At 44.6% G+C, this 11,000-nt stretch overlaps 1 pseudogene; it reads left to right on the forward strand.

Moving 5' to 3' along the window:
• Positions 1–397: 397 nt before the first annotated feature.
• On the forward strand, positions 398–2,747 carry LOC107750323 (microfibril-associated glycoprotein 4-like; annotated as a pseudogene).
• The last annotated feature ends 8,253 nt before the right edge of the window (positions 2,748–11,000 follow it).

Genomic DNA, 11,000 nt, shown 5'->3' on the forward strand with positions numbered 1-11,000 from the left:
GTTGCAATCGGTTGCAGATAATCACTTTATCAACACTTTCAGATGAAATAAACTTCTCATTTAATTCCTCTGAAGATGATAAAGCAGGTTGGCAAAAGAAAAAAAAAAAAAGTTAAATGAAATGAACAAAAAACTTGTCCTTTTATGGCATCAAACCCATGACTGCCCTATAAAGATTTTAAGTTTTTTATAAATGTCAGATAAAGAGGAGGATCCTGATGATCAGAAAGATATTTAAAGACGCATCCGTCACCTGAACATTCATGAGATTCTCAGCTCACACGGTGAGTTTGATTCTGGTCATTTTTAAAATGATGTTTTATTTTTGTTTTTTTTTTGCATGTTTGCATGTTCATGTTCTAACACAGTGATTGTATTTACTGTGTTTCAGGTGCACCTGATCCTCTGAGCTGCACGTCTGAAGCGATGATCACAAACATGATTGTGAGTTTGTGTATGTGAGAATGTGAGTGTGATTTTGTCAGACGTCGATCATCAGACTCAGATCTTGAGTTTGTGTCTCTCAGGTGTTGCTGTGTTTGTCTGCGCTGTTTCCCGTCTTGATGGGCACTGAAGAGGTCAAATCAGATTGTTTTCTTGCCAAAGACTGCTCTGATGTTTATTCGACTGGGAAAAATGCGAGTGGCGTGTACACTATCATCTCAATGGATGGGCCGCTGCAGGTCTACTGTGAGATGGTCTCCAGCGGAAATAAATGACAGAGGACACTGGACGGTACACATTTCACTTTGAGCTAGTGTTTGATTATCTTCAGACCTGATTTGATCAGCAGATGCACCTCAGAGTGATTCCCATGCAGCTAACGAATGCAGGTTATAAAAACGTTGTGAGAACATTGTTTTGAAATGTCCATGATTAGATAGTTAGGTTGAGAGTTTTGCAACATTCTAGTACCTTTATTTTCACCCAAAACGCATTATTCCAATGTTTATTTTTAATATTCTAAGAGCGTTAAAATGTCCAGGTTTTTGTCTTGAATGTTATTTAAAGGCTACAAAAACATTTTCACCCAAATCATCATTTTATTTTAATGCTTATTTTTTTATATTCTAAGAATGTTTTAAAAAAATCCAGTTTTCTTGTCGTAATTGATACCATTTGCATAACATTTGTGACCCTGGAGCACAAAAGCAGTCTTAAGTCGCTGGGGTATATTTCTAGCAATAGCCAAAAATACATTGTATGGGTCAGAATTATAGAGTTTTCTTTTATGCCAAAAATCATTAGGATATTAAGCAAAGATCATGTTCCATGAAGATATTTTGTAAATGTCCTACCGTAAATATATCAAAACTTAATTTTTGATTAGTAATATGCATTGCTAAGAACTTCATTTGGACAACTTTAAAGATGATTTTCTCAATATTTTGATTTGTTTGCATCCTCAGATTCCAGATTTTCAAATAGTTGTATCTCCTATCCTAACAAACCATACATCAATGGAAAGCTTATTTATTCAGCTTTCAGATTATGTATAAATCTCAATTTCGAAAAATTGACCCTTATGACTGGTTTTGTGCTCCAGGGTCACATATAGACTATTATTAAGTATTATACAAATTGTCACTCAGTGCTTTTATTTGTGCTCTACTTCTGAGCATGAGATGTTTGTTTTTGCAGCTGTTTGGTGACGCTAATGAAATCACACAACAGAATTTACATTTGTTGCTAACGAACGCCTGTCAACTTTCAGAATAAAAAGTTGTTTAATGTCGTAAAAAGTCAAATAGGTGAATGACGTGAAATGTTGATTGTGTGAAAGTGATGAATGATTTCTGATTGTCTCAGGCGATTCTCAGGCGGATGAACGGCGAGGTGAATTTCTTTAGGCCGTGGGAGAGTTATAAAAAGGGTTTTGGTAATAAAGACGGCGAATACTGGCTGGGTGAGTGTTTTTGTGACGTTTTGGACTCTTGGAAAACTTGGACATTTAATCAGGACTGCAGTATAAATGCTGACTTCTATTTGTTCTTTGATTTACTAAACTGGTTTCCGTTCATGTTTTTTAACAGGTTTAGAGTTTCTTCACCAGCTGACGCACAGATATCAGTATAAACTCAGAGTGGATTTGGAGGACTTTGAAGGGCAGAAGGCTTACGCTGCATACGAGTCTTTCTCTGTGGACTCTGAGGCTGATGGGTACAAACTGCATGTGAGCGGCTTTGTAGATGGAGGAGCAGGTGAAACAAACCACAGATGTTTCATTTTCCAGTTTTCAGTTGTGTGATCCTAATGATAAAGGAGGAAGAGAATCTTTTAAGCCATGCTTAAACTAATGCTTAAGTTATTTTAAAAAAGTAATCTTAGACATCCAAATGAAAGTTTCTCCTTTCTGCAGGTGATTCTTTGAGTTATCACAATGGAATGAAGTTCTCCACCTTTGACAAAGACCAAGATGTTTGGAGTGAAAACTGTGCTATGAAACACGCTCAAGGAGGGTTTTGGTACCACAGTTGTTTTTATACAAACCCCACTGGTATGTATTTGTGGGGGAAAGATGTTGGCAGTTTATATATTGGGACTTCCTGGTACTACTGGAAGAACAGCTATAAATCTATGAAGTCCATCAGCATGAAGATCAGACGCGTGATGTAGAGCAGGCTCACAAACGCTTCACTGCAGCGTGTGCACATCCACATCTTCATGCATACATGTGGATCTTTCTTAAAATATGGTGACAAATCAAATGCATTGTCCTCTTAAATAAAAATGTGTTGAAATTGGGTTCTGCATGCTTTGTCTGCTTTGACTTTGAAGCAATAAATGTTTATGCAAAGCAGTATGTTGTTTGTGTGTTTTTGAAGTATTAACCAACTAAAGAGGCAATTAATGCTCATGTGGGCTTCATATATGATTTAAAATAGTTCATTCGGGGTTTGTGAAGGTCAATTTTTGTAACGTTTTTAAGAGTAAATCAAATTTAAGGACCGAATTGAAGGGAACACAATATGTCAGTATGTTCTCTAGGGAGCAGAAAATGAGCTGCATTAGCAACAGTTTGAAAATACAACTTCCAACAGATCTCCATTATGTTTTAATTCATTTGACAAAAAAGCTTGAATATGGAAATAACTTCTACAGCATTCTGCAGAAAAGTACTGTTCTTCCTCAGTGTTTTTGTCTTGTTTTCCAGTGCAAATACAGTTTGAAGCTAAATTACATGTTTTCTGAGAAACTGATGAAAATGAAGTGAGTTCACTATTAAAACGAACAAATATCTGCCAACAGGCTCAGAGAAATCAACTTAATTCAAAGGGAAAACATGTTTTCATAGCTCACTGTAGGGCTGGGCGATAAAACGATAACAATATCACTCATTAGAACATGCAGAAAGTAAGATATTTATTTTGTTAAGGAAAAGTGACTGGAAAATTGTAAAGAATTCAAAAATGTGAAGTGTTTTTGTCTTTCACTTAGGAGCAAAAATGTGCTTTTAAACTAAATAAAGAAATAAAGATTTGACATTCATTGTGATAATTATAGAAATCGACTGATATGAACAATTTTATTGTGATAATTCTTTAGGCCATATCGCCCAGCCCTAGCTCACTGACAGATATGCGTTATTGTTTCAAGAATAAACTCACTTAATTTTGTTCACTTTCTCAGAAAACAAGACTTCAGCTATCTTCATTTTGCATTTAAACTTGTCTTGATTTAAGGATGTTTAGATATTTGTACTGGAAAACAAGTCAAAACAACCTGATCTCACAGAATTCCGTATAATGACCACGGACCATGACATCCGAATCCGTGGTGGCATCACGGAATCGCCGAAAATTCCGTGATGGGCTCACAGAAGTGATACCAATGTAAGTCAGTGACAGGCATCAGCCGTGGTCCACGCACGGATAACCGGATTGTAATATAACTGCATCGGATGCAACATTTAATTTTAAGGCCTTAATTTGTGGAAGGGTGAATTAAGATTTTTTTAAGACCTATAAACCTAGTTTATTATGCAAAAACAGTGATAACGTATGAGAGTACGCTAGTAACATTATTCTAAAATGCAAAACCTTGTTGAAATATATATATATATATGTACTTAAAATAAATATGTACTTTTATCTGGACCTTGGCCAGGTATGAACTGGCGATAGATAGAACTGAGATTTTTGTTTTCAAAGTTTTCAAATGTTTAGGTGAATATTGTAAAAATGAAGTGTTTTAAAATTAGTGCATTTACTTTTGTCAGTTTTGTGCTTCTCATTTGCCATCATTAAACTGTACCTCTGCTGCCTTCTGGTTAATTGCTAACGTTTTCTTAAGAAGATGCCAGTGATTTTAGCAGGTTGCAAAATGAACTGACTTCTCCTTCTGTGACAGCTGAACCGTCCGCCCCTGACCTGCTGCGACCTTTACCCTGCCAGGACACGGACAACAGGACATCATCATCATCATCATCATCTCTGGTGAGGAAGAGGAGGAGAACGCCGATTAATGATGAAGGGCCGCAGATACTCACTTCCTGCAGTGAAAACATCCATCTCCTGTTGTCTCTCACATCAAAATCCAGCCACATATTTGTTTAGAGCTGTTTAAACGCTGCTTGATCTGTGCAGATTTCTCTCCTGATTCAGACCAGAACACTTTTTCACTGGAGGAAGCGTTATTATGGATTATGGAATCGTATTTTAGTTAAAAACATCTTAATGCTGGATTTGTTTCAGCTTTTGTCTTCTCCAGATGTTAACTGATGGACTGAAGTGCTGTGGATTACTTGTGGATTATTGTGATGTTTTTATCAGTGTTTGGACTCTCATTCTGACGGCACCCATTCACTGCAGAGCATCCATTGCTGAGACACTGATGCAATGCTACATTTCTCCAAATCTGATGAAGAAACAAACTCATCCTGATCTTGGATGGCCTCAGGGTTTACTGTGCTTTGTTATTCTTATTCCTAGTTATTTACCTAGCGGCAAATATAGTCTCCCACATTCACAGAAAATAGCTTCGGCATTGCAAAATAAGGTGGATACTTTGATGTGCAAGGATACAAGAAGGCCTTTTTTCTTTCTGGAACAGTAGTTCCACCTCAGAATGACTGTTTGGACACTATAGGTATTTTAAGGAAGAAAGGCCCTTTCACACCACAAACGATAACTATGAATATTACTGTATTAGCGTCCACACCAACGCATGAACATTCTGTTTATTTGCCGTCTGTCTCTTTAAATGCTCGAGCTCTTTAAAGTCGAGTGGATTCTGATTGGCTGTCAATGTTTTTATCATTCAGCAGCTGGAAAAAAACACGTTCTCTTTGAAAGGGATTCCAATGATATCATTCCTTTTTCGGAATTAGAACGACTTTTAAAAGACAATAGTTTTATCGATGTAGTTCTTGGTGTGAAGTGCTATAGTGAAAATGCAAGCATCTTATTTAGGCTTTAAACTCTGCAAAATTATTTTGATTGAGATGTTGTGGAGCTTAAGTTAATTTGAACCCAGAGCACTGCTTTTTTGTATAATTTGTGTAATATTTTTGATGCATACGTTAGGGGCCGCTGCTGCATCTGAGTTCCCCTTCTGGTTGATTAATGGTTAATTGCACACCTGTGGACAATAAATACAGTAATTGTTGTATGGTTTTAAAAAGGGAGTGGGGAAGGATAAAGGCCGTTTTCCTAATAATGGACTGTTAAAGACACTTAGAAGCCTAGCTGGATCCTGCGGGGTTCACGGAGAGAAAAGGGATTGTTTTGTGGAGTTCATGAAGAAAGCGAGATTTATTAGACCGGAGGAAGACAGTGGGGAAAAATCTGGATAGAGAGGAAATGGAAAATAGGTGGACACTGCCCAAAGCCCAAAGTATATTTCAGTTTTTACGCGTATGCAAGGGCCCGCCGATTGTGTGTGTGATGTAAATTTCATCACTAAATTTATGTGCATCGCCCGATCGTCGCACATTTGCATTAAAAATAAAGGTTACAAAAGGGGGGTTTTGCAGTCATGCCATAGAATAACCATTTTTGGTTCTCCAAAGAACCTTTCAGTAAGAGTTCTTGAAAGAACCGTGTTTTTACAGTGTGAAGGCCATTTTAATATTCTAAAGAACCTTTTCTTATGGTGAACTTTACACCATAAAGAACCTTTTGTGGAACGGAAAGGTTCCATAGATGTTAAAGGTTTTACATGGAACCATCAAATCTGTCATAACTCCTGGAGAAAAATAGCGCAGATGCTGGACATAGATGAAGCTTTCTAGAGCGCATGTGTCGACCGACTGCGTTCATGCGTGCTGTCAAATGAAGTATTCTTTGAGAGGCTACGCATTCAGCTGTATGCATACTTGACAGGCAGGGTGCCGTTGGACACGGACAGGGAAGTCTGAAATTATATATCATTCTTTCAATGATATATATTGTTTGATGTGCTCAGATCAACACATCAGTTTTTAGGAAATGCAACATACTGATAGTGTGCCGTTCCAAATGTTTTTGTACCCATATAGTCTGTGGTGCAATGCAAATATAGGCTTTTACTATTAGTAACTCACAGGTTTATTGTAACTTAATTTTTTTCTGCATGATAAATGCTTCATTTACAAATGCCAGCATGATTCTATGAGTCTTCTGTCCTCTGATTCTGCTTAAAAACGATGCAGGTCTCAGCAAATGTCCAGATCTTCCCTTGATTTCCCTTGAGTCTCTAAAGGGTTTTTAGTAGTGTGTTTATGATTTATTGGTGTTTAATGTTTATTTCAACCGTTGCAATCCTGCCAGCACAAATAAACAATGACCCAGGAATGTCTCGGTTACATACGTAACCCTCGTTCCCTGATGGAGGGAACGGAGACGTTATGTCGTGACAACATTTTGGGGTCTACTTGGGAGCCCAATCACCTCTGATTTTAAGAGAAAATACCAATGAAAATTGGCTAGTGGATTTTGCATGCTGAGCCACTCCCCATGCACACAGGTATATAAGGTGACAGCGTGCATCCACTCATTCAGGTTTTACGCTGAGGAGCTGAGAACGTGTCCCAGCAACAGCGAATAGTTCAAGGTTGTGGCATGGGGACATCCTGAAGAGCAGTCTCCCACATCTCTGGGTTGCCCGTGTCAGGGCCGCTTCGTCGTCTTCTTGGAGGACTTAGCGGCTGGGTGGGGGCGGCGCTCTCCTGCGTGGGGCTCGACGCGCCAGCCTCAACATTGTCTCAGCGCGGGGCGGAGCCGGAGTGGAGGACGCAGGAGGGCGCCCACGGCGATGAGCAGGCTGAAGCACGACGGAATGGTGGCCGCTGGAGGATCACGGCGGGACAGGATGTTCTGGATGGCCTCAGTCTGCTTCTGTACTGCCGAGAACTGCTGGGCAAAGTCCTCGACAGTGTCGCCGAACAGGCCAACCTGGGAGATGGGAGCGTCGAGAAAGGGTACTTTGTCGACATCTCTCATCTCAGCCAGGTTGAGCCAGAGATGGCGCTCCTGGACCACCAGAGTGGACATCGCCTTCCTGAGGGACCACGCCGTGACTTTCGTCGCCTGGAGGGCGAAGTCAGTCGCCGTGCGCAGCTCCTGCATCAACCTCAGGTCGGTGCTACCCTTGTGCATTTGTTTTAGTGCCTTGGCTTGGTGTACCTGCAGGATAGCCATGGCATGCAGGGCAGAGGCAGCTTGGCCCGCAGCACTATAAGCTTTGGCAGTGAGAGCCGCCGACAGCTTACAGGCTTACGGACGATTCCTCCAAGTAGCGGCGTTTTGCGGGCACAGGTGCACCGCAACCGCTCTCTCCACCTGGGGAATGTCTACGTACCCCCTAGCTGCCCCGCCATCGAGGGTAGTGAGGACGGAAGAGGGAGACGAGCGGCTTCTGGCCGTAAAAGGTGCCGTCCATGACTTCGTCACCTCTTCATGCACCTCCGGGAAGAAAGGAACTGGGGCAGGACACGGTTGTGAGCCGCGCTTCGCACCCAGAAACCAATCATCCAGCCGTGAGCGCTCAGGACTGGGCGGTGTAGTCACCTCCAGCCCAATGCTCACAGCTGCCCAGGCAAGCATGGCCGACAGCTCTGGGTCAGATTCGGCAATGGCGACAACACCCGAGGGGGGGAGCCCCGCCGAATCTTCATCCTCAGAGGCCGATAGCACATCCCCCGATGCTGCAATTGACTTCTGATCCTCCGGCAGACCACCGAATGACATGCTGGGACCACCATAAGACAGGCCAGCAGAACCACTCGGCAGCCGCACAGGACATGCGCTGCGGGAGGAGCGAGAGGTCCGTGGGCCGTTGTCCGGTGGAGAAGCTCTCACTGTCACCCTCAGATCTCCCAGAGCACTAGCCGGCGGTCCTCTGCTCGCGGCAGAGAAACCGGGACGGGTAGTGACAGAGGGGTCTGCTCCACTCCCCTTGAGGAGAGAGAGATCACAGTGATGCCATGGTCATACGCCCACAATAGACGCATGACTCATCCACGAGCGCCGCTTCAGCGTGCTGAAGGCCTAGACACTGATCGTGGCCATCAACAGAGGGCAGTAAACGACTACATCCAGAAGGACACGGACGAAACGGCATCTTAGAAAAGACGTGAATCGTCCGTGATTTGCTCTTTTAGAGGAAAAACGTCTCCAGGTTACGCATGTAACCATGGTTCCCCGAAGGGAACGAGACGCTGCGTCGAATGCTATGGGAACGCCTTCAGCGTGACCACGCTCTGAATCACATGTGTAATCAGTCTAATAGATGGGCGAGACGTCACGGGCGTGTGACGTAATGACCAGGAAGCTATAAAAGCACGTTCTGTGGAACCGGCATCAGCTTCTAGGAATGAAGCAAGCGCTTGCAGGGATGCTGGAAGTATGGCACTGAGACGCAGCGTCTCATTCCCTTCGGGGAACCATGGTTACATGCGTAACCTGGAGACGTTCCCCTTCAGGAACTCGAGCTGCGTCGAACGCTGTGGGAATGAGTATGCCCACGCCGCCAGACTTACAAATCCCTTCCCAGCTGTGGAAGCTAGGGCGAGAGAACAGAAGAGCCCGGAGTGGCTAAAATATCTAGGCCATAGAACCTGATGAACGTGAGGGGTGTGGACCAACCCGCAGCGTTGCAGATGTCCTGCATAGATACACCTGCCAGAAAGGCCTTGGAGGCCGCCACACTTCTAGTAGAGTGAGCCTTGACTCCCAATGGCGAAGGGAGATCAGAGGACTCGTAAGCAATGGAGATGGCATCAACTATCCACCGGATGAGGGTCTGTTTTGTAGCAGGAAGACCTCTCTTAGGGGGACCGTAGCAAACAAGCAATTGGTCCGCCCTTCTCCACAGGGCAGCTCTGTGGACGTATGCACATACAATTAAGCTTCTGCTGGTCGGGCTCCCGGAAGGGAAGAGGACAGAAGGCCTGGAGTACGATAGGCTGTGGTGCAGAGGAGGGAACTTTAGGAACATAACCCGCTCGAGGGTAGAGAAAGGCTTTGGCCAGACCGGGCGCAAAGTCGAGATAAGAAGGGGCCACTGAGAGGGCCTGCAGATCCCCAACTCTCTTGAGAGAAGATATCGCCAGAAGGCAGTTTTAATAGTGAGATAGCGATCAGAAATCTCTTCAATAGGCTCAAAGGGAGGCTTACAAAGAGCTTCTAGCACCACAGCCAGGTCCCAAGGTGGGACACGGGATCGTACCGGAGGCCTCAGCCTCAGCGCACCGCAGAGGAAACGTGTCACTAGGGGTGTCTGCCCACTGACTGTCCACCAATAGGGGCGTGGTAGGCCACAATGGCTGCCACGTAGACTTTTAGGGTGAAGTGGGTCAACCCTGCGGAAAAACAGGCCTGCAGGAACTCCAGAACTGTACCAACCGGGCAGTTAGCTGGGTCAAGCTGGCAGTCTCTGCACCAAGAAATGAAAAGTTTCCATTTCAAGGCACACAGTTTTCTCGTTGAGGGAGCTCTGGATTGGAGGATGGTCTCAACCTCAGTTGAGAGACCGGAAGCTACTAGTTGTGCCCCCTCAGGGGCCACACCCATAACTTCCACAGCTCTGGGCGGGGGTGAAAGATCGTGCCCTCCGACTGTGAGAGGAGGTCCCTCCTGACGGGGATCTCCCATGGAGAGCCTTCAAGAAGGGAAATCATGTCCGAGAACCATACTCGGCCAGGGCCAGAACGGGGCTACTAACAACAGAAGGGCCCTGTCCCGGCGCACTCTCTCCAGAACTCCCGGGAGCAGAGCGATCGGGGGAAAAGTGTACAGACGAAGCCTCGGCAAAGTCTGCACCATAGCGTCCAGTCTGAACGGAGCTGGATGAGTCAGAGAGAACCAGAGGGGACAGTGCGATGTCATCTGAGTAGCAAACAGGCCCACCTGAGCCTGGCCAAAAATTCTCCATATCTGCTTCACCATCTCGGGGTGAAGCCTCCATTCCCCGGGCCTCGGCCCCTGCCTCGACAGGATGTCTGCTCCCATATTGAGATGCCCAGGGATGTAAACCGCTCTTAGAGAAAGGAGCTTCCCTTGGGCCCACACAAGGATCTGTTGCGCCAGCTTGTACAAGGGGCGCGAACGCAGACCTCCTTGGTAGTTGATATAAGAGACCACCGCTGTGTTGTCAGTGCGCACCAACACATGACGATCTCTTAGGTCTGGGAGAAAGTGTTTCAGTGCTCGAAACATGGCCAGCATCTCCAGGCAGTTGATGTGCCAAGTGAGATGGCAACTGCTCCACAGACCGCGGGCAGGGTGAAGGCACGTAGGCACCTCCGCGTGACCTTGAGCATGCAAAGCAGGTTTCCCCTCGGGGAGAACCCCTTGGTATCTACCTCTTGTTCCATTACCAGAGCTACCAGAGCCCCCACCAGGGTGGGAAGAACCCCGTTGAAGGGAGGAGAAGGAGAACCAAACTGGATTCTGTGGATTCTGTCTACAGTGTGCAGGACCCACTGAGACATATTTGGCAGTAGTTTCCACGCTGCTATATAGTGTACTAAGGGAATCAGTCTCTCGAGACTGACCTCTGGTATAATCAGGGGATGGCCG

This window comes from Sinocyclocheilus rhinocerous, unplaced genomic scaffold (genome assembly GCF_001515625.1).
Source record: "Sinocyclocheilus rhinocerous isolate Xijiao unplaced genomic scaffold, SAMN03320098_v1.1 scaffold5118, whole genome shotgun sequence".
NCBI lineage: Eukaryota > Metazoa > Chordata > Actinopteri > Cypriniformes > Cyprinidae > Sinocyclocheilus > Sinocyclocheilus rhinocerous.